Source organism: Loxodonta africana (genome assembly GCF_030014295.1).
Source record: "Loxodonta africana isolate mLoxAfr1 chromosome 26 unlocalized genomic scaffold, mLoxAfr1.hap2 SUPER_26_unloc_2, whole genome shotgun sequence".
Classification (NCBI taxonomy): Eukaryota; Metazoa; Chordata; class Mammalia; order Proboscidea; family Elephantidae; genus Loxodonta; species Loxodonta africana.
The window spans coordinates 124,340-147,367 of NW_026974841.1; positions in this window are offsets into that span (position 1 = coordinate 124,340).

The following is a 23,028-nucleotide window of genomic DNA, read 5'->3' on the forward strand; positions in this document are numbered from 1 at the left end:
TATTCTATTCTTCTGTGCCCTTCCCTACTGAATCCCAGCCTAACCTACACTACTCTAATCTATTCAATTTAATTCGATTCCATTCAGTTTGACACCACTCGACCCGATTGGAGACAATTCGACGGGATTCGGTGAGATTCCGTGAGATTTGATGCGTTTTGGTGGGATTTGATGGAATTCGACGAGATCCGATGCAATAGGATGCAATTAAGTGTGTTTTGGCTCGATTTTGCTGGGTTCAGTTTGTCTCTATTTGGCTCATTTCGGCTCCACGAGGAGCCATTCATCCCGAATCTGGTCGACTCGACTCGATTCGGCTCATTTCGGCCATATTTGGTCCTATTCAGCGTTATTTGGCTCTATTCAACTCTTTTCTACTCTATTCATCTCTGTTCGAATCCATTCGACTCCATTCCACACCATTCTCTTCCATTCTCCACTGCTGTATTCTACAAAACCGTCCCCCACCCTACCGTATCCTAATCTAGTCTGCTCTTTTCTAGTCTCCTTTTCTGTTTTCTCTATTCCATCCCATGCTACTCTACCATACCCTGCACTAAGCTAACCTACCCTGACCTATGCTGTTCTATTCTATTTCCTTCTATTTTCTCTGTTCCACCGTATGCTTCCCTCCCCTATGCTACCCCACCGTACCATACTCTACTACTTAGGGTTACTCCATAAGGGTCCTAATTAAGGGGAGTAGTTCGGGCAAGGGTACTCCTTAAGGCAAGTGTACTAGTTCAGGCTACTAGTTAAGGCCAGGGTACTAGTTATGCAAGGGTACTAGTTAAGGCCAGGCTACTAGTTAAGGCATGGGTACTTGTTGAGGGTACTGGTTAAGGCAAGGGTACCCGTTCAGGCTGCTTGTTAAGGACATACTACTAGTGAAGGCAAGGGTACTAGTGAAGACTACTGGTTAAGGCAAGGGTGCTTGTTAGGACTACTAGTTAAGGCAAGGGTACTAGATTAGGCAAGGGTACTCGTTCAGATTACTGACTTAGGGTACTATTCAAGACTAGTCGTCTAGGCTACTGCTCTCTGCCACTAGTCTAGCCGACTAGTCCAGCTTACTAGTCTAGGCTTCTACTCTAGCCTTCTCTTGCCTACTCTAATGTAGTCTACTTGCATCTACCCTAGTCTTCCTATCATAAACTACCCTACCCTAACCTATTCTAATCGATTCCATTTGATTCGATTCAAAGCATTTCGATGCGACTGGACACCATCATGCTTGAGTCGGCTCGATTCAGCTCGATTTGGCTCGAATCGCTTCAATTCAGCTCGTTTCCACTCGGTTCAGCCTTATTCGGCCCTATTTGGCTCGATTCGACTCTTTTCTACTCTATTTGTCTCTGTTCGACTCCATTTGACTCCACTCTTTTCCATTCTACGCTATCCTACTCTACCCTACGTTACTCTAATCTATTCGATTGGATGCGATTCGAAGCAATTCGGTGTGATTCATCTCGTTTTGTTTCCGTTTGACTCGATTCGGCCAGAATTGGCTCTATTCAGCTATATCCTGCACTATTTGACTCTATTTGACTCAATTCTACTCTGCTCTACTCTTCTCTGCTTTACTCTCTCTACTCTACCCTACTGTACTATATTCTATTCATTCTATTCTGTAGTATTCTGTTCTATTCTACCCACCCGCCCCTCCCCTAATCTATTTGATTAGATTCGATGTGACGTATTTCCACGTGATTTGACGCGATTCGGCTTGAATCAGCTCGATTCAGTTCGCATCGGCTCTGTTCGGCTCGACTTGACTCCATTTCACTCCATTCGGCTCGATTAGGCTCGAATTCCATCGATTCTGCTGGATTCTGCTCAATTAGGCCTTATTTGGCCCTATCCGGCCCTATTCTGCTCTATTAGACTCTTTTGTACTCTATTCATATCTATCCGTCTCTATTGGACTCCGTTCAACTCCATTCTATTCCATTCCACACCATTCTTCACTATTTTCCTCTATTCTATTCTACCCTTCCCTACCCTAATCTCTTCTAATCGATTCGATTTGATTTGACGTGATTCGAAGCAACCGGACGTGATTCGTCTCGTTTTGTCTCCACTCGGCTCAATTCGGCTATGTTCTCTCTCTTTGACTCTATTCTGTTCTGTTGTATTCTTTCTGTTCTGTTCTGTTCTCTCCTATTCTGTTGTACTCTATTCTATGCTACCCTACCCGACCCTACGGCACCCCACCCGAACCTAGCCTACTTTAATCTATTGGATTCAATTCGATTCCGTGCAAAGCGATTTGATAGGACTTGACTGGATTCGGCAAGATCCGAAGGGATTTGATGAGATTCCATGCGACTCGACGTGATTCGGTAGGATTCTCTGGGGTTTGACGCAATTCGAAGTTATTCGACGTGATTCCATGGGATTCGACACGATATGAAGCCATTTGACCTTGTTTGATTCAAAACGATGTGACTCGACTCGATTCGACCTGATTCGATTCGACGCTATTCGGTGACAGTCAGTGCGATTCTGCTTGATTCCGCTCGATTAGGTGTGATTCGGCAGTATACAGCTCTTTTCGGCTGTATTCAGCTCCATTCGTCTCTATTCAGCTTATTCGGCTCTATTCGACTGTATTCGACTCTACTCTTTTCCACTCTATTCTACTCGATTCTATTCCTTCTATTCTGTTCTAATCTCTTCTATTCCACTCTTCTCTGTTCTATTCTACCCTCCCCTCCCCTCCCCTCCCCTTCTCTAATCTATACGTCTCGATTGGATTTGACGCATTGAACGCGATTCGAGGCGATGAAGCTTGAATCGGCTCGATTCGGCTCGATTTGGCTCTATTCGGCTCAGTTAGGCTCCATTCAGCTTGTTTTGGCTTGAATCGCTTCGAATCTGCTCGATTTGGCCTTCTTCGGCCCTATTCTGCTCTATTCGACTCTTTTCCACTCTATTCGTTTCTATTTGACTCCATTCTATTCATTCCACACTATTCTACACTCTTCTACTCTATTCTGCTCTACCCTACCCAACACCACTCTAGTTTACTCTAATTGCTTCTACACGATTCCTCTCGTTTCGTCTGCATTCGGCTCTATTCAGCTCTAGTCTCCTCTTCTCTATTCTATTGTATTGTTTCTACTCTGTTCTGTACTATTCTACTCTATTCTACCCTACCCTATGCTACCCAACTCTAAGGTATTGTAATCCATTTGATTGGATTTGATTCAACCCATTTCGACATGATTCGGCTCGATTTGGCTCTGTTCGAATCTATTCTACTCTACTCTGTTCCCCTCTACTCTACTCTAGCCTACTCTTTTCTGTATTCGTTCTGTGTTGTTCTGTTCTATTTTGTTGTGTTCTGTTCTGTTTTATCCTATTCTACTCCATTCTACCCTAGCCTAGCCTCCCCGAACCTCCGTACTCTAGTCTATTCAATTGAATTCGACAAATTTTGACGCGACTAGGGGCCGAATCGGTGCGATTCATGTCCATTCGGCTCCATTTGTCTCGAATAGTGTCGATTCGGCTTGATTAGGCTCGATTTGGCTCCATTAGGCTCGATTCACTGGATTCGGCTCGATTTCGCTCAATTCAGCTCGATTTGGCCCTCTTCGGCCCTCTTCGGCTCTCTTCAGCTCTTTTCTACTCTACTCGATTCCATTGCACACCATTCTACTCCATTCTACGCTATTCTACTATACCCTACTGTAATTGATTCGATGGGATTCGACGCCATTCGACGTGATTTGTCTCGTTTCGTCTCCATTCAGCTTGATTCGACTCTGTTCTACTCTACTCTATTCTACTCTACACTATTCTGCTCTGCTCTACCCTTTTCTACTCTATTCTATTGTATTCTTTCCATTCTCTTCTACTGTGTTCAAGTCTACTCTATTCCATGCTACCCTAATCTAATCTATTCTACTGGATTCGATTCCACGCATCTCGATGCGATTCGGCTCAAATCGGCTCCTTTCCACTCCATTCATCCCCAATCGGCTCAAATCGGTTCGATTCAGCTCTAATCGGCTCCATTCGGCTCTAGTCAGCTCGAATAGGCTCTATTCGGCTCTGTTAGACTCTACTCAACTCTATTATCTCTTTTCGACTCCACTCGACTCCATGCTACACCATTCTACTCCATCCTAAACTATTCTCTACTGTATTGTATCGTACTCTACCCTACTCTAGTCTATTCTAATTGATTGGATTGGATTGGATTGGAATTGATCAGATTCAATGCAATTCGACGGGATTCGACGCGATACGGCACGATTCCACGGGATTCGGCGTGATACGTCTTGGTTTCTATCGATTTAGCTCTTTTGGGCTCTATTTGTCTGTATTTGGCTCTATTCGGCAATATTCGACTCTACTCTACTCTTCTATACTCTGCTCGTCTCGACCCTGTTCTATTCTTTCAGTTCTCTTCTCTTCTGTTCTACTGCACTCTATTCTACCCTACTCTACCCTAACTTAGCCTACTGTAATCTGTTCTATGCTATTCGACACACTTGAACGGAATTCGACCTGATTCGGGTCATATCGGCTCGATTCATCTCCTTTCTGCTCCATTAAACTCGATTCGGTTCTATTCGGCTCTTTTCCACTCTATTCGGCTCTTTTTGGCAGTATTCGACTCTATTTGACTCTAGTCTACTCGATTCTTTCTGTTCTGTTCTATTCTGCTCTATTCTATTCTTCTCTACCCTACCCTAACCTTACCTTCCCCACACTAATCTATTTGATTCGATTCGACACATTTCAAACGACTGGACATGATTCATCTCGATTCACCTTGAATTTGGTCAATTCGGCTGTATTCAGCTCTGTTTGGCTCTTTTCGGCTCTCTTCAACTCGATTTGACTCTATTCTCCTGGACCCGACTCTACTTAATTCTATTCTCTTCTTTCTATTGTGTTCTGTTGTGTTGTAGTCTAGCCTCTCCTGCCGTACCCTCGTCTACACTAGTCTATTCGATTCAACACATTTCGACGCGATTCCATGTGATTAGGCTTGAATCGGCTCGATTTAGCTCTATTTGGCTTGAATTGGGTCAATTCGTCTCGATTCTGCTCAATTCAGCATAATTAGGCTCGAGTGAACCTTATTCAGCCCTGTTCAGCTCTACTCAACCCTTTCTACTTTATTTGTCTCCATTTGGCTCCATTCAACTCCATTCCACACCATTCTACTCTTTTCTACTCTATTCTATTCTGTTCTACCCTACCCTACTCTAATCTATTCTAATCGATTCGATTCATCACGATTTGTCTCCTTTCCTCTCCATTCGAATCGATTCGGCTTGAATTGGATCTATTCATCTATATTCTGCACTACCCGGCTCTGACTATTCCACTCTACTCAACTCTACTTCATTCTACTCTTGGTATTCTCTTCTGTTCTACTCTACTCTATTCTATTCTTCTGTGCCCTTCCCTACTGAATCCCAGCCTAACCTACACTACTCTAATCTATTCAATTTAATTCGATTCCATTCAGTTTGACACCACTCGACCCGATTGGAGACAATTCGACGGGATTCGGTGAGATTCCGTGAGATTTGATGCGTTTTGGTGGGATTTGATGGAATTCGACGAGATCCGATGCAATAGGATGCAATTAAGTGTGTTTTGGCTCGATTTTGCTGGGTTCAGTTTGTCTCTATTTGGCTCATTTCGGCTCCACGAGGAGCCATTCATCCCGAATCTGGTCGACTCGACTCGATTCGGCTCATTTCGGCCATATTTGGTCCTATTCAGCGTTATTTGGCTCTATTCAACTCTTTTCTACTCTATTCATCTCTGTTCGAATCCATTCGACTCCATTCCACACCATTCTCTTCCATTCTCCACTGCTGTATTCTACAAAACCGTCCCCCACCCTACCATATCCTAATCTAGTCTGCTCTTTTCTAGTCTCCTTTTCTGTTTTCTCTATTCCATCCCATGCTACTCTACCATACCCTGCACTAAGCTAACCTACCCTGACCTATGCTGTTCTATTCTATTTCCTTCTATTTTCTCTGTTCCACCGTATGCTTCCCTCCCCTATGCTACCCCACCGTACCATACTCTACTACTTAGGGTTACTCCATAAGGGTCCTAATTAAGGGGAGTAGTTCGGGCAAGGGTACTCCTTAAGGCAAGTGTACTAGTTCAGGCTACTAGTTAAGGCCAGGGTACTAGTTATGCAAGGGTACTAGTTAAGGCCAGGCTACTAGTTAAGGCATGGGTACTTGTTGAGGGTACTGGTTAAGGCAAGGGTACCCGTTCAGGCTGCTTGTTAAGGACATACTACTAGTGAAGGCAAGGGTACTAGTGAAGACTACTGGTTAAGGCAAGGGTACTTGTTAGGACTACTAGTTAAGGCAAGGGTACTAGATTAGGCTAAGAGTTCAGGCAAGGGTACTCGTTCAGATTACTGACTTAGGGTACTATTCAAGACTAGTCGTCTAGGCTACTGCTCTCTGCCACTAGTCTAGCCGACTAGTCCAGCTTACTAGTCTAGGCTTCTACTCTAGCCTTCTCTTGCCTACTCTAATGTAGTCTACTTGCATCTACCCTAGTCTTCCTATCATAAACTACCCTACCCTAACCTATTCTAATCGATTCCATTTGATTCGATTCAAAGCATTTCGATGCGACTGGACACCATCATGCTTGAGTCGGCTCGATTCAGCTCGATTTGGCTCGAATCGCTTCAATTCAGCTCGTTTCCACTCGGTTCAGCCTTATTCGGCCCTATTTGGCTCGATTCGACTCTTTTCTACTCTATTTGTCTCTGTTCGACTCCATTTGACTCCACTCTTTTCCATTCTACGCTATCCTACTCTACCCTACGTTACTCTAATCTATTCGATTGGATGCGATTCGAAGCAATTCGGTGTGATTCATCTCGTTTTGTTTCCATTTGACTCGATTCGGCCAGAATTGGCTCTATTCAGCTATATCCTGCACTATTTGACTCTATTTGACTCAATTCTACTCTGCTCTACTCTTCTCTGCTTTACTCTCTCTACTCTACCCTACTGTACTATATTCTATTCTTTCTATTCTGTACTATTCTGTTCTATTCTACCCACCCGCCCCTCCCCTAATCTATTTGATTAGATTCGATGTGACGTATTTCCACGTGATTTGACGCGATTCGGCTTGAATCAGCTCGATTCAGTTCGCATCGGCTCTGTTCGGCTCGACTTGACTCCATTTCACTCCATTCGGCTCGATTAGGCTCGAATTCCATCGATTCTGCTGGATTCTGCTCAATTAGGCCTTATTTGGCCCTATCCGGCCCTATTCTGCTCTATTAGACTCTTTTGTACTCTATTCATATCTATCCGTCTCTATTGGACTCCGTTCAACTCCATTCTATTCCATTCCACACCATTCTTCACTATTTTCCTCTATTCTATTCTACCCTTCCCTACCCTAATCTCTTCTAATCGATTCGATTTGATTTGACGTGATTCGAAGCAACCGGACGTGATTCGTCTCGTTTTGTCTCCACTCGGCTCAATTCGGCTATGTTCTCTCTCTTTGACTCTATTCTGTTCTGTTGTATTCTTTCTGTTCTGTTCTGTTCTCTCCTATTCTGTTGTACTCTATTCTATTCTACCCTACCCGACCCTACGGCACCCCACCCGAACCTAGCCTACTTTAATCTATTGGATTCAATTCGATTCCGTGCAAAGCGATTTGATAGGACTTGACTGGATTCGGCAAGATCCGAAGGGATTTGATGAGATTCCATGCGACTCGACGTGATTCGGTAGGATTCTCTGGGGTTTGACGCAATTCGAAGTTATTTGACGTGATTCCATGGGATTCGACACGATATGAAGCCATTTGACCTTGTTTGATTCAAAACGATGTGACTCGACTCGATTCGACCTGATTCGATTCGACGCTATTCGGTGACAGTCAGTGCGATTCTGCTTGATTCCGCTCGATTAGGTGTGATTCGGCAGTATACAGCTCTTTTCGGCTGTATTCAGCTCCATTCGTCTCTATTCAGCTTATTCGGCTCTATTCGACTGTATTCGACTCTACTCTTTTCCACTCTATTCTACTCGATTCTATTCCTTCTATTCTGTTCTAATCTCTTCTATTCCACTCTTCTCTGTTCTATTCTACCCTCCCCTCCCCTCCCCTTCTCTAATCTATACGTCTCGATTGGATTTGACGCATTGAACGCGATTCGAGGCGATGAAGCTTGAATCGGCTCGATTCGGCTCGATTTGGCTCTATTCGGCTCAGTTAGGCTCCATTCAGCTTGTTTTGGCTTGAATCGCTTCGAATCTGCTCGATTTGGCCTTCTTCGGCCCTATTCTGCTCTATTCGATTCTTTTCCACTCTATTCGTTTCTATTTGACTCCATTCTATTCATTCCACACTATTCTACACTCTTCTACTCTATTCTGCTCTACCCTACCCAACACCACTCTAGTTTACTCTAATTGCTTCTACACGATTCCTCTCGTTTCGTCTGCATTCGGCTCTATTCAGCTCTAGTCTCCTCTTCTCTATTCTATTGTATTGTTTCTACTCTGTTCTGTACTATTCTACTCTATTCTACCCTACCCTATGCTACCCAACTCTAAGGTATTGTAATCCATTTGATTGGATTTGATTCAACCCATTTCGACATGATTCGGCTCGATTTGGCTCTGTTCGAATCTATTCTACTCTACTCTGTTCCCCTCTACTCTACTCTAGCCTACTCTTTTCTGTATTCGTTCTGTGTTGTTCTGTTCTATTTTGTTGTGTTCTGTTCTGTTTTATCCTATTCTACTCCATTCTACCCTAGCCTAGCCTCCCCGAACCTCCGTACTCTAGTCTATTCAATTGAATTCGACAAATTTTGACGCGACTAGGGGCCGAATCGGTGCGATTCATGTCCATTCGGCTCCATTTGTCTCGAATAGTGTCGATTCGGCTTGATTAGGCTCGATTTGGCTCCATTAGGCTCGATTCACTGGATTCGGCTCGATTTCGCTCAATTCAGCTCGATTTGGCCCTCTTCGGCCCTCTTCGGCTCTCTTCAGCTCTTTTCTACTCTACTCGATTCCATTGCACACCATTCTACTCCATTCTACGCTATTCTACTATACCCTACTGTAATTGATTCGATGGGATTCGACGCCATTCGACGTGATTTGTCTCGTTTCGTCTCCATTCAGCTTGATTCGACTCTGTTCTACTCTACTCTATTCTACTCTACACTATTCTGCTCTGCTCTACCCTTTTCTACTCTATTCTATTGTATTCTTTCCATTCTCTTCTACTGTGTTCAAGTCTACTCTATTCCATGCTACCCTAATCTAATCTATTCTACTGGATTCGATTCCACGCATCTCGATGCGATTCGGCTCAAATCGGCTCCTTTCCACTCCATTCATCCCCAATCGGCTCAAATCGGTTCGATTCAGCTCTAATCGGCTCCATTCGGCTCTAGTCAGCTCGAATAGGCTCTATTCGGCTCTGTTAGACTCTACTCAACTCTATTATCTCTTTTCGACTCCACTCGACTCCATGCTACACCATTCTACTCCATCCTAAACTATTCTCTACTGTATTGTATCGTACTCTACCCTACTCTAGTCTATTCTAATTGATTGGATTGGATTGGATTGGAATTGATCAGATTCAATGCAATTCGACGGGATTCGACGCGATACGGCACGATTCCACGGGATTCGGCGTGATACGTCTTGGTTTCTATCGATTTAGCTCTTTTGGGCTCTATTTGTCTGTATTTGGCTCTATTCGGCAATATTCGACTCTACTCTACTCTTCTATACTCTGCTCGTCTCGACCCTGTTCTATTCTTTCAGTTCTCTTCTCTTCTGTTCTACTGCACTCTATTCTACCCTACTCTACCCTAACTTAGCCTACTGTAATCTGTTCTATGCTATTCGACACACTTGAACGGAATTCGACCTGATTCGGGTCATATCGGCTCGATTCATCTCCTTTCTGCTCCATTAAACTCGATTCGGTTCTATTCGGCTCTTTTCCACTCTATTCGGCTCTTTTTGGCAGTATTCGACTCTATTTGACTCTAGTCTACTCGATTCTTTCTGTTCTGTTCTATTCTGCTCTATTCTATTCTTCTCTACCCTACCCTAACCTTACCTTCCCCACACTAATCTATTTGATTTGATTCGACACATTTCAAACGACTGGACATGATTCATCTCGATTCACCTTGAATTTGGTCAATTCGGCTGTATTCAGCTCTGTTTGGCTCTTTTCGGCTCTCTTCAACTCGATTTGACTCTATTCTCCTGGACCCGACTCTACTTAATTCTATTCTCTTCTTTCTATTGTGTTCTGTTGTGTTGTAGTCTAGCCTCTCCTGCCGTACCCTCGTCTACACTAGTCTATTCGATTCAACACATTTCGACGCGATTCCATGTGATTAGGCTTGAATCGGCTCGATTTAGCTCTATTTGGCTTGAATTGGGTCAATTCGTCTCGATTCTGCTCAATTCAGCATAATTAGGCTCGAGTGAACCTTATTCAGCCCTGTTCAGCTCTACTCAACCCTTTCTACTTTATTTGTCTCCATTTGGCTCCATTCAACTCCATTCCACACCATTCTACTCTTTTCTACTCTATTCTATTCTGTTCTACCCTACCCTACTCTAATCTATTCTAATCGATTCGATTCATCACGATTTGTCTCCTTTCCTCTCCATTCGAATCGATTCGGCTTGAATTGGATCTATTCATCTATATTCTGCACTACCCGGCTCTGACTATTCCACTCTACTCAACTCTACTCCATTCTACTCTTGGTATTCTCTTCTGTTCTACTCTACTCTATTCTATTCTTCTGTGCCCTTCCCTACTGAATCCCAGCCTAACCTACACTACTCTAATCTATTCAATTTAATTCGATTCCATTCAGTTTGACACCACTCGACCCGATTGGAGACAATTCGACGGGATTCGGTGAGATTCCGTGAGATTTGATGCGTTTTGGTGGGATTTGATGGAATTCGACGAGATCCGATGCAATAGGATGCAATTAAGTGTGTTTTGGCTCGATTTTGCTGGGTTCAGTTTGTCTCTATTTGGCTCATTTCGGCTCCACGAGGAGCCATTCATCCCGAATCTGGTCGACTCGACTCGATTCGGCTCATTTCGGCCATATTTGGTCCTATTCAGCGTTATTTGGCTCTATTCAACTCTTTTCTACTCTATTCATCTCTGTTCGAATCCATTCGACTCCATTCCACACCATTCTCTTCCATTCTCCACTGCTGTATTCTACAAAACCGTCCCCCACCCTACCATATCCTAATCTAGTCTGCTCTTTTCTAGTCTCCTTTTCTGTTTTCTCTATTCCATCCCATGCTACTCTACCATACCCTGCACTAAGCTAACCTACCCTGACCTATGCTGTTCTATTCTATTTCCTTCTATTTTCTCTGTTCCACCGTATGCTTCCCTCCCCTATGCTACCCCACCGTACCATACTCTACTACTTAGGGTTACTCCATAAGGGTCCTAATTAAGGGGAGTAGTTCGGGCAAGGGTACTCCTTAAGGCAAGTGTACTAGTTCAGGCTACTAGTTAAGGCCAGGGTACTAGTTATGCAAGGGTACTAGTTAAGGCCAGGCTACTAGTTAAGGCATGGGTACTTGTTGAGGGTACTGGTTAAGGCAAGGGTACCCGTTCAGGCTGCTTGTTAAGGACATACTACTAGTGAAGGCAAGGGTACTAGTGAAGACTACTGGTTAAGGCAAGGGTACTTGTTAGGACTACTAGTTAAGGCAAGGGTACTAGATTAGGCTAAGAGTTCAGGCAAGGGTACTCGTTCAGATTACTGACTTAGGGTACTATTCAAGACTAGTCGTCTAGGCTACTGCTCTCTGCCACTAGTCTAGCCGACTAGTCCAGCTTACTAGTCTAGGCTTCTACTCTAGCCTTCTCTTGCCTACTCTAATGTAGTCTACTTGCATCTACCCTAGTCTTCCTATCATAAACTACCCTACCCTAACCTATTCTAATCGATTCCATTTGATTCGATTCAAAGCATTTCGATGCGACTGGACACCATCATGCTTGAGTCGGCTCGATTCAGCTCGATTTGGCTCGAATCGCTTCAATTCAGCTCGTTTCCACTCGGTTCAGCCTTATTCGGCCCTATTTGGCTCGATTCGACTCTTTTCTACTCTATTTGTCTCTGTTCGACTCCATTTGACTCCACTCTTTTCCATTCTACGCTATCCTACTCTACCCTACGTTACTCTAATCTATTCGATTGGATGCGATTCGAAGCAATTCGGTGTGATTCATCTCGTTTTGTTTCCATTTGACTCAATTCGGCCAGAATTGGCTCTATTCAGCTATATCCTGCACTATTTGACTCTATTTGACTCAATTCTACTCTGCTCTACTCTTCTCTGCTTTACTCTCTCTACTCTACCCTACTGTACTATATTCTATTCTTTCTATTCTGTACTATTCTGTTCTATTCTACCCACCCGCCCCTCCCCTAATCTATTTGATTAGATTCGATGTGACGTATTTCCACGTGATTTGACGCGATTCGGCTTGAATCAGCTCGATTCAGTTCGCATCGGCTCTGTTCGGCTCGACTTGACTCCATTTCACTCCATTCGGCTCGATTAGGCTCGAATTCCATCGATTCTGCTGGATTCTGCTCAATTAGGCCTTATTTGGCCCTATCCGGCCCTATTCTGCTCTATTAGACTCTTTTGTACTCTATTCATATCTATCCGTCTCTATTGGACTCCGTTCAACTCCATTCTATTCCATTCCACACCATTCTTCACTATTTTCCTCTATTCTATTCTACCCTTCCCTACCCTAATCTCTTCTAATCGATTCGATTTGATTTGACGTGATTCGAAGCAACCGGACGTGATTCGTCTCGTTTTGTCTCCACTCGGCTCAATTCGGCTATGTTCTCTCTCTTTGACTCTATTCTGTTCTGTTGTATTCTTTCTGTTCTGTTCTGTTCTCTCCTATTCTGTTGTACTCTATTCTATGCTACCCTACCCGACCCTACGGCACCCCACCCGAACCTAGCCTACTTTAATCTATTGGATTCAATTCGATTCCGTGCAAAGCGATTTGATAGGACTTGACTGGATTCGGCAAGATCCGAAGGGATTTGATGAGATTCCATGCGACTCGACGTGATTCGGTAGGATTCTCTGGGGTTTGACGCAATTCGAAGTTATTTGACGTGATTCCATGGGATTCGACACGATATGAAGCCATTTGACCTTGTTTGATTCAAAACGATGTGACTCGACTCGATTCGACCTGATTCGATTCGACGCTATTCGGTGACAGTCAGTGCGATTCTGCTTGATTCCGCTCGATTAGGTGTGATTCGGCAGTATACAGCTCTTTTCGGCTGTATTCAGCTCCATTCGTCTCTATTCAGCTTATTCGGCTCTATTCGACTGTATTCGACTCTACTCTTTTCCACTCTATTCTACTCGATTCTATTCCTTCTATTCTGTTCTAATCTCTTCTATTCCACTCTTCTCTGTTCTATTCTACCCTCCCCTCCCCTCCCCTTCTCTAATCTATACGTCTCGATTGGATTTGACGCATTGAACGCGATTCGAGGCGATGAAGCTTGAATCGGCTCGATTCGGCTCGATTTGGCTCTATTCGGCTCAGTTAGGCTCCATTCAGCTTGTTTTGGCTTGAATCGCTTCGAATCTGCTCGATTTGGCCTTCTTCGGCCCTATTCTGCTCTATTCGACTCTTTTCCACTCTATTCGTTTCTATTTGACTCCATTCTATTCATTCCACACTATTCTACACTCTTCTACTCTATTCTGCTCTACCCTACCCAACACCACTCTAGTTTACTCTAATTGCTTCTACACGATTCCTCTCGTTTCGTCTGCATTCGGCTCTATTCAGCTCTAGTCTCCTCTTCTCTATTCTATTGTATTGTTTCTACTCTGTTCTGTACTATTCTACTCTATTCTACCCTACCCTATGCTACCCAACTCTAAGGTATTGTAATCCATTTGATTGGATTTGATTCAACCCATTTCGACATGATTCGGCTCGATTTGGCTCTGTTCGAATCTATTCTACTCTACTCTGTTCCCCTCTACTCTACTCTAGCCTACTCTTTTCTGTATTCGTTCTGTGTTGTTCTGTTCTATTTTGTTGTGTTCTGTTCTGTTTTATCCTATTCTACTCCATTCTACCCTAGCCTAGCCTCCCCGAACCTCCGTACTCTAGTCTATTCAATTGAATTCGACAAATTTTGACGCGACTAGGGGCCGAATCGGTGCGATTCATGTCCATTCGGCTCCATTTGTCTCGAATAGTGTCGATTCGGCTTGATTAGGCTCGATTTGGCTCCATTAGGCTCGATTCACTGGATTCGGCTCGATTTCGCTCAATTCAGCTCGATTTGGCCCTCTTCGGCCCTCTTCGGCTCTCTTCAGCTCTTTTCTACTCTACTCGATTCCATTGCACACCATTCTACTCCATTCTACGCTATTCTACTATACCCTACTGTAATTGATTCGATGGGATTCGACGCCATTCGACGTGATTTGTCTCGTTTCGTCTCCATTCAGCTTGATTCGACTCTGTTCTACTCTACTCTATTCTACTCTACACTATTCTGCTCTGCTCTACCCTTTTCTACTCTATTCTATTGTATTCTTTCCATTCTCTTCTACTGTGTTCAAGTCTACTCTATTCCATGCTACCCTAATCTAATCTATTCTACTGGATTCGATTCCACGCATCTCGATGCGATTCGGCTCAAATCGGCTCCTTTCCACTCCATTCATCCCCAATCGGCTCAAATCGGTTCGATTCAGCTCTAATCGGCTCCATTCGGCTCTAGTCAGCTCGAATAGGCTCTATTCGGCTCTGTTAGACTCTACTCAACTCTATTATCTCTTTTCGACTCCACTCGACTCCATGCTACACCATTCTACTCCATCCTAAACTATTCTCTACTGTATTGTATCGTACTCTACCCTACTCTAGTCTATTCTAATTGATTGGATTGGATTGGATTGGAATTGATCAGATTCAATGCAATTCGACGGGATTCGACGCGATACGGCACGATTCCACGGGATTCGGCGTGATACGTCTTGGTTTCTATCGATTTAGCTCTTTTGGGCTCTATTTGTCTGTATTTGGCTCTATTCGGCAATATTCGACTCTACTCTACTCTTCTATACTCTGCTCGTCTCGACCCTGTTCTATTCTTTCAGTTCTCTTCTCTTCTGTTCTACTGCACTCTATTCTACCCTACTCTACCCTAACTTAGCCTACTGTAATCTGTTCTATGCTATTCGACACACTTGAACGGAATTCGACCTGATTCGGGTCATATCGGCTCGATTCATCTCCTTTCTGCTCCATTAAACTCGATTCGGTTCTATTCGGCTCTTTTCCACTCTATTCGGCTCTTTTTGGCAGTATTCGACTCTATTTGACTCTAGTCTACTCGATTCTTTCTGTTCTGTTCTATTCTGCTCTATTCTATTCTTCTCTACCCTACCCTAACCTTACCTTCCCCACACTAATCTATTTGATTCGATTCGACACATTTCAAACGACTGGACATGATTCATCTCGATTCACCTTGAATTTGGTCAATTCGGCTGTATTCAGCTCTGTTTGGCTCTTTTCGGCTCTCTTCAACTCGATTTGACTCTATTCTCCTGGACCCGACTCTACTTAATTCTATTCTCTTCTTTCTATTGTGTTCTGTTGTGTTGTAGTCTAGCCTCTCCTGCCGTACCCTCGTCTACACTAGTCTATTCGATTCAACGCATTTCGACGCGATTCCATGTGATTAGGCTTGAATCGGCTCGATTTAGCTCTATTTGGCTTGAATTGGGTCAATTCGTCTCGATTCTGCTCAATTCAGCATAATTAGGCTCGAGTGAACCTTATTCAGCCCTGTTCAGCTCTACTCAACCCTTTCTACTTTATTTGTCTCCATTTGGCTCCATTCAACTCCATTCCACACCATTCTACTCTTTTCTACTCTATTCTATTCTGTTCTACCCTACCCTACTCTAATCTATTCTAATCGATTCGATTCATCACGATTTGTCTCCTTTCCTCTCCATTCGAATCGATTCGGCTTGAATTGGATCTATTCATCTATATTCTGCACTACCCGGCTCTGACTATTCCACTCTACTCAACTCTACTCCATTCTACTCTTGGTATTCTCTTCTGTTCTACTCTACTCTATTCTATTCTTCTGTGCCCTTCCCTACTGAATCCCAGCCTAACCTACACTACTCTAATCTATTCAATTTAATTCGATTCCATTCAGTTTGACACCACTCGACCCGATTGGAGACAATTCGACGGGATTCGGTGAGATTCCGTGAGATTTGATGCGTTTTGGTGGGATTTGATGGAATTCGACGAGATCCGATGCAATAGGATGCAATTAAGTGTGTTTTGGCTCGATTTTGCTGGGTTCAGTTTGTCTCTATTTGGCTCATTTCGGCTCCACGAGGAGCCATTCATCCCGAATCTGGTCGACTCGACTCGATTCGGCTCATTTCGGCCATATTTGGTCCTATTCAGCGTTATTTGGCTCTATTCAACTCTTTTCTACTCTATTCATCTCTGTTCGAATCCATTCGACTCCATTCCACACCATTCTCTTCCATTCTCCACTGCTGTATTCTACAAAACCGTCCCCCACCCTACCATATCCTAATCTAGTCTGCTCTTTTCTAGTCTCCTTTTCTGTTTTCTCTATTCCATCCCATGCTACTCTACCATACCCTGCACTAAGCTAACCTACCCTGACCTATGCTGTTCTATTCTATTTCCTTCTATTTTCTCTGTTCCACCGTATGCTTCCCTCCCCTATGCTACCCCACCGTACCATACTCTACTACTTAGGGTTACTCCATAAGGGTCCTAATTAAGGGGAGTAGTTCGGGCAAGGGTACTCCTTAAGGCAAGTGTACTAGTTCAGGCTACTAGTTAAGGCCAGGGTACTAGTTATGCAAGGGTACTAGTTAAGGCCAGGCTACTAGTTAAGGCATGGGTACTTGTTGAGGGTACTGGTTAAGGCAAGGGTACCCGTTCAGGCTGCTTGTTAAGGACATACTACTAGTGAAGGCAAGGGTACTAGTGAAGACTACTGGTTAAGGCAAGGGTACTTGTTAGGACTACTAGTTAAGGCAAGGGTACTAGATTAGGCTAAGAGTTCAGGCAAGGGTACTCGTTCAGATTACTGACTTAGGGTACTATTCAAGACTAGTCGTCTAGGCTACTGCTCTCTGCCACTAGTCTAGCCGACTAGTCCAGCTTACTAGTCTAGGCTTCTACTCTAGCCTTCTCTTGCCTACTCTAATGTAGTCTACTTGCATCTACCCTAGTCTTCCTATCATAAACTACCCTACCCTAACCTATTCTAATCGATTCCATTTGATTCGATTCAAAGCATTTCGATGCGACTGGACACCATCATGCTTGAGTCGGCTCGATTCAGCTCGATTTGGCTCGAATCGCTTCAATTCAGCTCGTTTCCACTCGGTTCAGCCTTATTCGGCCCTATTTGGCTCGATTCGACTCTTTTCTACTCTATTTGTCTCTGTTCGACTCCATTTGACTCCACTCTTTTCCATTCTACGCTATCCTACTCTACCCTACGTTACTCTAATCTATTCGATTGGATGCGATTCGAAGCAATTCGGTGTGATTCATCTCGTTTTGTTTCCATTTGACTCGATTCGGCCAGAATTGGCTCTATTCAGCTATATCCTGCACTATTTGACTCTATTTGACTCAATTCTACTCTGCTCTACTCTTCTCTGCTTTACTCTCTCTACTCTACCCTACTGTACTATATTCTATTCTTTCTATTCTGTACTATTCTGTTCTATTCTACCCACCCGCCCCTCCCCTAATCTATTTGATTAGATTCGATGTGACGTATTTCCACGTGATTTGACGCGATTCGGCTTGAATCAGCTCGATTCAGTTCGCATCGGCTCTGTTCGGCTCGACTTGACTCCATTTCACTCCATTCGGCTCGATTAGGCTCGAATTCCATCGATTCTGCTGGATTCTGCTCAATTAGGCCTTATTTGGCCCTATCCGGCCCTATTCTGCTCTATTAGACTCTTTTGTACTCTATTCATATCTATCCGTCTCTATTGGACTCCGTTCAACTCCATTCTATTCCATTCCACACCATTCTTCACTATTTTCCTCTATTCTATTCTACCCTTCCCTACCCTAATCTCTTCTAATCGATTCGATTTGATTTGACGTGATTCGAAGCAACCGGACGTGATTCGTCTCGTTTTGTCTCCACTCGGCTCAATTCGGCTATGTTCTCTCTCTTTGACTCTATTCTGTTCTGTTGTATTCTTTCTGATCTGTTCTGTTCTCTCCTATTCTGTTGTACTCTATTCTATGCTACCCTACCCGACCCTACGGCACCCCACCCGAACCTAGCCTACTTTAATCTATTGGATTCAATTCGATTCCGTGCAAAGCGATTTGATAGGACTTGACTGGATTCGGCAAGATCCGAAGGGATTTGATGAGATTCCATGCGACTCGACGTGATTCGGTAGGATTCTCTGGGGTTTGACGCAATTCGAAGTTATTTGACGTGATTCCATGGGATTCGACACGATATGAAGCCATTTGACCTTGTTTGATTCAAAACGATGTGACTCGACTCGATTCGACCTGATTCGATTCGACGCTATTCGGTGACAGTCAGTGCGATTCTGCTTGATTCCGCTCGATTAGGTGTGATTCGGCAGTATACAGCTCTTTTCGGCTGTATTCAGCTCCATTCGTCTCTATTCAGCTTATTCGGCTCTATTCGACTGTATTCGACTCTACTCTTTTCCACTCTATTCTACTCGATTCTATTCCTTCTATTCTGTTCTAATCTCTTCTATTCCACTCTTCTCTGTTCTATTCTACCCTCCCCTCCCCTCCCCTTCTCTAATCTATACGTCTCGATTGGATTTGACGCATTGAACGCGATTCGAGGCGATGAAGCTTGAATCGGCTCGATTCGGCTCGATTTGGCTCTATTCGGCTCAGTTAGGCTCCATTCAGCTTGTTTTGGCTTGAATCGCTTCGAATCTGCTCGATTTGGCCTTCTTCGGCCCTATTCTGCTCTATTCGACTCTTTTCCACTCTATTCGTTTCTATTTGACTCCATTCTATTCATTCCACACTATTCTACACTCTTCTACTCTATTCTGCTCTACCCTACCCAACACCACTCTAGTTTACTCTAATTGCTTCTACACGATTCCTCTCGTTTCGTCTGCATTCGGCTCTATTCAGCTCTAGTCTCCTCTTCTCTATTCTATTGTATTGTTTCTACTCTGTTCTGTACTATTCTACTCTATTCTACCCTACCCTATGCTACCCAACTCTAAGGTATTGTAATCCATTTGATTGGATTTGATTCAACCCATTTCGACATGATTCGGCTCGATTTGGCTCTGTTCGAATCTATTCTACTCTACTCTGTTCCCCTCTACTCTACTCTAGCCTACTCTTTTCTGTATTCGTTCTGTGTTGTTCTGTTCTATTTTGTTGTGTTCTGTTCTGTTTTATCCTATTCTACTCCATTCTACCCTAGCCTAGCCTCCCCGAACCTCCGTACTCTAGTCTATTCAATTGAATTCGACAAATTTTGACGCGACTAGGGGCCGAATCGGTGCGATTCATGTCCATTCGGCTCCATTTGTCTCGAATAGTGTCGATTCGGCTTGATTAGGCTCGATTTGGCTCCATTAGGCTCGATTCACTGGATTCGGCTCGATTTCGCTCAATTCAGCTCGATTTGGCCCTCTTCGGCCCTCTTCGGCTCTCTTCAGCTCTTTTCTACTCTACTCGATTCCATTGCACACCATTCTACTCCATTCTACGCTATTCTACTATACCCTACTGTAATTGATTCGATGGGATTCGACGCCATTCGACGTGATTTGTCTCGTTTCGTCTCCATTCAGCTTGATTCGACTCTGTTCTACTCTACTCTATTCTACTCTACACTATTCTGCTCTGCTCTACCCTTTTCTACTCTATTCTATTGTATTCTTTCCATTCTCTTCTACTGTGTTCAAGTCTACTCTATTCCATGCTACCCTAATCTAATCTATTCTACTGGATTCGATTCCACGCATCTCGATGCGATTCGGCTCAAATCGGCTCCTTTCCACTCCATTCATCCCCAATCGGCTCAAATCGGTTCGATTCAGCTCTAATCGGCTCCATTCGGCTCTAGTCAGCTCGAATAGGCTCTATTCGGCTCTGTTAGACTCTACTCAACTCTATTATCTCTTTTCGACTCCACTCGACTCCATGCTACACCATTCTACTCCATCCTAAACTATTCTCTACTGTATTGTATCGTACTCTACCCTACTCTAGTCTATTCTAATTGATTGGATTGGATTGGATTGGAATTGATCAGATTCAATGCAATTCGACGGGATTCGACGCGATACGGCACGATTCCACGGGATTCGGCGTGATACGTCTTGGTTTCTATCGATTTAGCTCTTTTGGGCTCTATTTGTCTGTATTTGGCTCTATTCGGCAATATTCGACTCTACTCTACTCTTCTATACTCTGCTCGTCTCGACCCTGTTCTATTCTTTCAGTTCTCTTCTCTTCTGTTCTACTGCACTCTATTCTACCCTACTCTACCCTAACTTAGCCTACTGTAATCTGTTCTATGCTATTCGACACACTTGAACGGAATTCGACCTGATTCGGGTCATATCGGCTCGATTCATCTCCTTTCTGCTCCATTAAACTCGATTCGGTTCTATTCGGCTCTTTTCCACTCTATTCGGCTCTTTTTGGCAGTATTCGACTCTATTTGACTCTAGTCTACTCGATTCTTTCTGTTCTGTTCTATTCTGCTCTATTCTATTCTTCTCTACCCTACCCTAACCTTACCTTCCCCACACTAATCTATTTGATTTGATTCGACACATTTCAAACGACTGGACATGATTCATCTCGATTCACCTTGAATTTGGTCAATTCGGCTGTATTCAGCTCTGTTTGGCTCTTTTCGGCTCTCTTCAACTCGATTTGACTCTATTCTCCTGGACCCGACTCTACTTAATTCTATTCTCTTCTTTCTATTGTGTTCTGTTGTGTTGTAGTCTAGCCTCTCCTGCCGTACCCTCGTCTACACTAGTCTATTCGATTCAACACATTTCGACGCGATTCCATGTGATTAGGCTTGAATCGGCTCGATTTAGCTCTATTTGGCTTGAATTGGGTCAATTCGTCTCGATTCTGCTCAATTCAGCATAATTAGGCTCGAGTGAACCTTATTCAGCCCTGTTCAGCTCTACTCAACCCTTTCTACTTTATTTGTCTCCATTTGGCTCCATTCAACTCCATTCCACACCATTCTACTCTTTTCTACTCTATTCTATTCTGTTCTACCCTACCCTACTCTAATCTATTCTAATCGATTCGATTCATCACGATTTGTCTCCTTTCCTCTCCATTCGAATCGATTCGGCTTGAATTGGATCTATTCATCTATATTCTGCACTACCCGGCTCTGACTATTCCACTCTACTCAACTCTACTCCATTCTACTCTTGGTATTCTCTTCTGTTCTACTCTACTCTATTCTATTCTTCTGTGCCCTTCCCTACTGAATCCCAGCCTAACCTACACTACTCTAATCTATTCAATTTAATTCGATTCCATTCAGTTTGACACCACTCGACCCGATTGGAGACAATTCGACGGGATTCGGTGAGATTCCGTGAGATTTGATGCGTTTTGGTGGGATTTGATGGAATTCGACGAGATCCGATGCAATAGGATGCAATTAAGTGTGTTTTGGCTCGATTTTGCTGGGTTCAGTTTGTCTCTATTTGGCTCATTTCGGCTCCACGAGGAGCCATTCATCCCGAATCTGGTCGACTCGACTCGATTCGGCTCATTTCGGCCATATTTGGTCCTATTCAGCGTTATTTGGCTCTATTCAACTCTTTTCTACTCTATTCATCTCTGTTCGAATCCATTCGACTCCATTCCACACCATTCTCTTCCATTCTCCACTGCTGTATTCTACAAAACCGTCCCCCACCCTACCGTATCCTAATCTAGTCTGCTCTTTTCTAGTCTCCTTTTCTGTTTTCTCTATTCCATCCCATGCTACTCTACCATACCCTGCACTAAGCTAACCTACCCTGACCTATGCTGTTCTATTCTATTTCCTTCTATTTTCTCTGTTCCACCGTATGCTTCCCTCCCCTATGCTACCCCACCGTACCATACTCTACTACTTAGGGTTACTCCATAAGGGTCCTAATTAAGGGGAGTAGTTCGGGCAAGGGTACTCCTTAAGGCAAGTGTACTAGTTCAGGCTACTAGTTAAGGCCAGGGTACTAGTTATGCAAGGGTACTAGTTAAGGCCAGGCTACTAGTTAAGGCATGGGTACTTGTTGAGGGTACTGGTTAAGGCAAGGGTACCCGTTCAGGCTGCTTGTTAAGGACATACTACTAGTGAAGGCAAGGGTACTAGTGAAGACTACTGGTTAAGGCAAGGGTACTTGTTAGGACTACTAGTTAAGGCAAGGGTACTAGATTAGGCTAAGAGTTCAGGCAAGGGTACTCGTTCAGATTACTGACTTAGGGTACTATTCAAGACTAGTCGTCTAGGCTACTGCTCTCTGCCACTAGTCTAGCCGACTAGTCCAGCTTACTAGTCTAGGCTTCTACTCTAGCCTTCTCTTGCCTACTCTAATGTAGTCTACTTGCATCTACCCTAGTCTTCCTATCATAAACTACCCTACCCTAACCTATTCTAATCGATTCCATTTGATTCGATTCAAAGCATTTCGATGCGACTGGACACCATCATGCTTGAGTCGGCTCGATTCAGCTCGATTTGGCTCGAATCGCTTCAATTCAGCTCGTTTCCACTCGGTTCAGCCTTATTCGGCCCTATTTGGCTCGATTCGACTCTTTTCTACTCTATTTGTCTCTGTTCGACTCCATTTGACT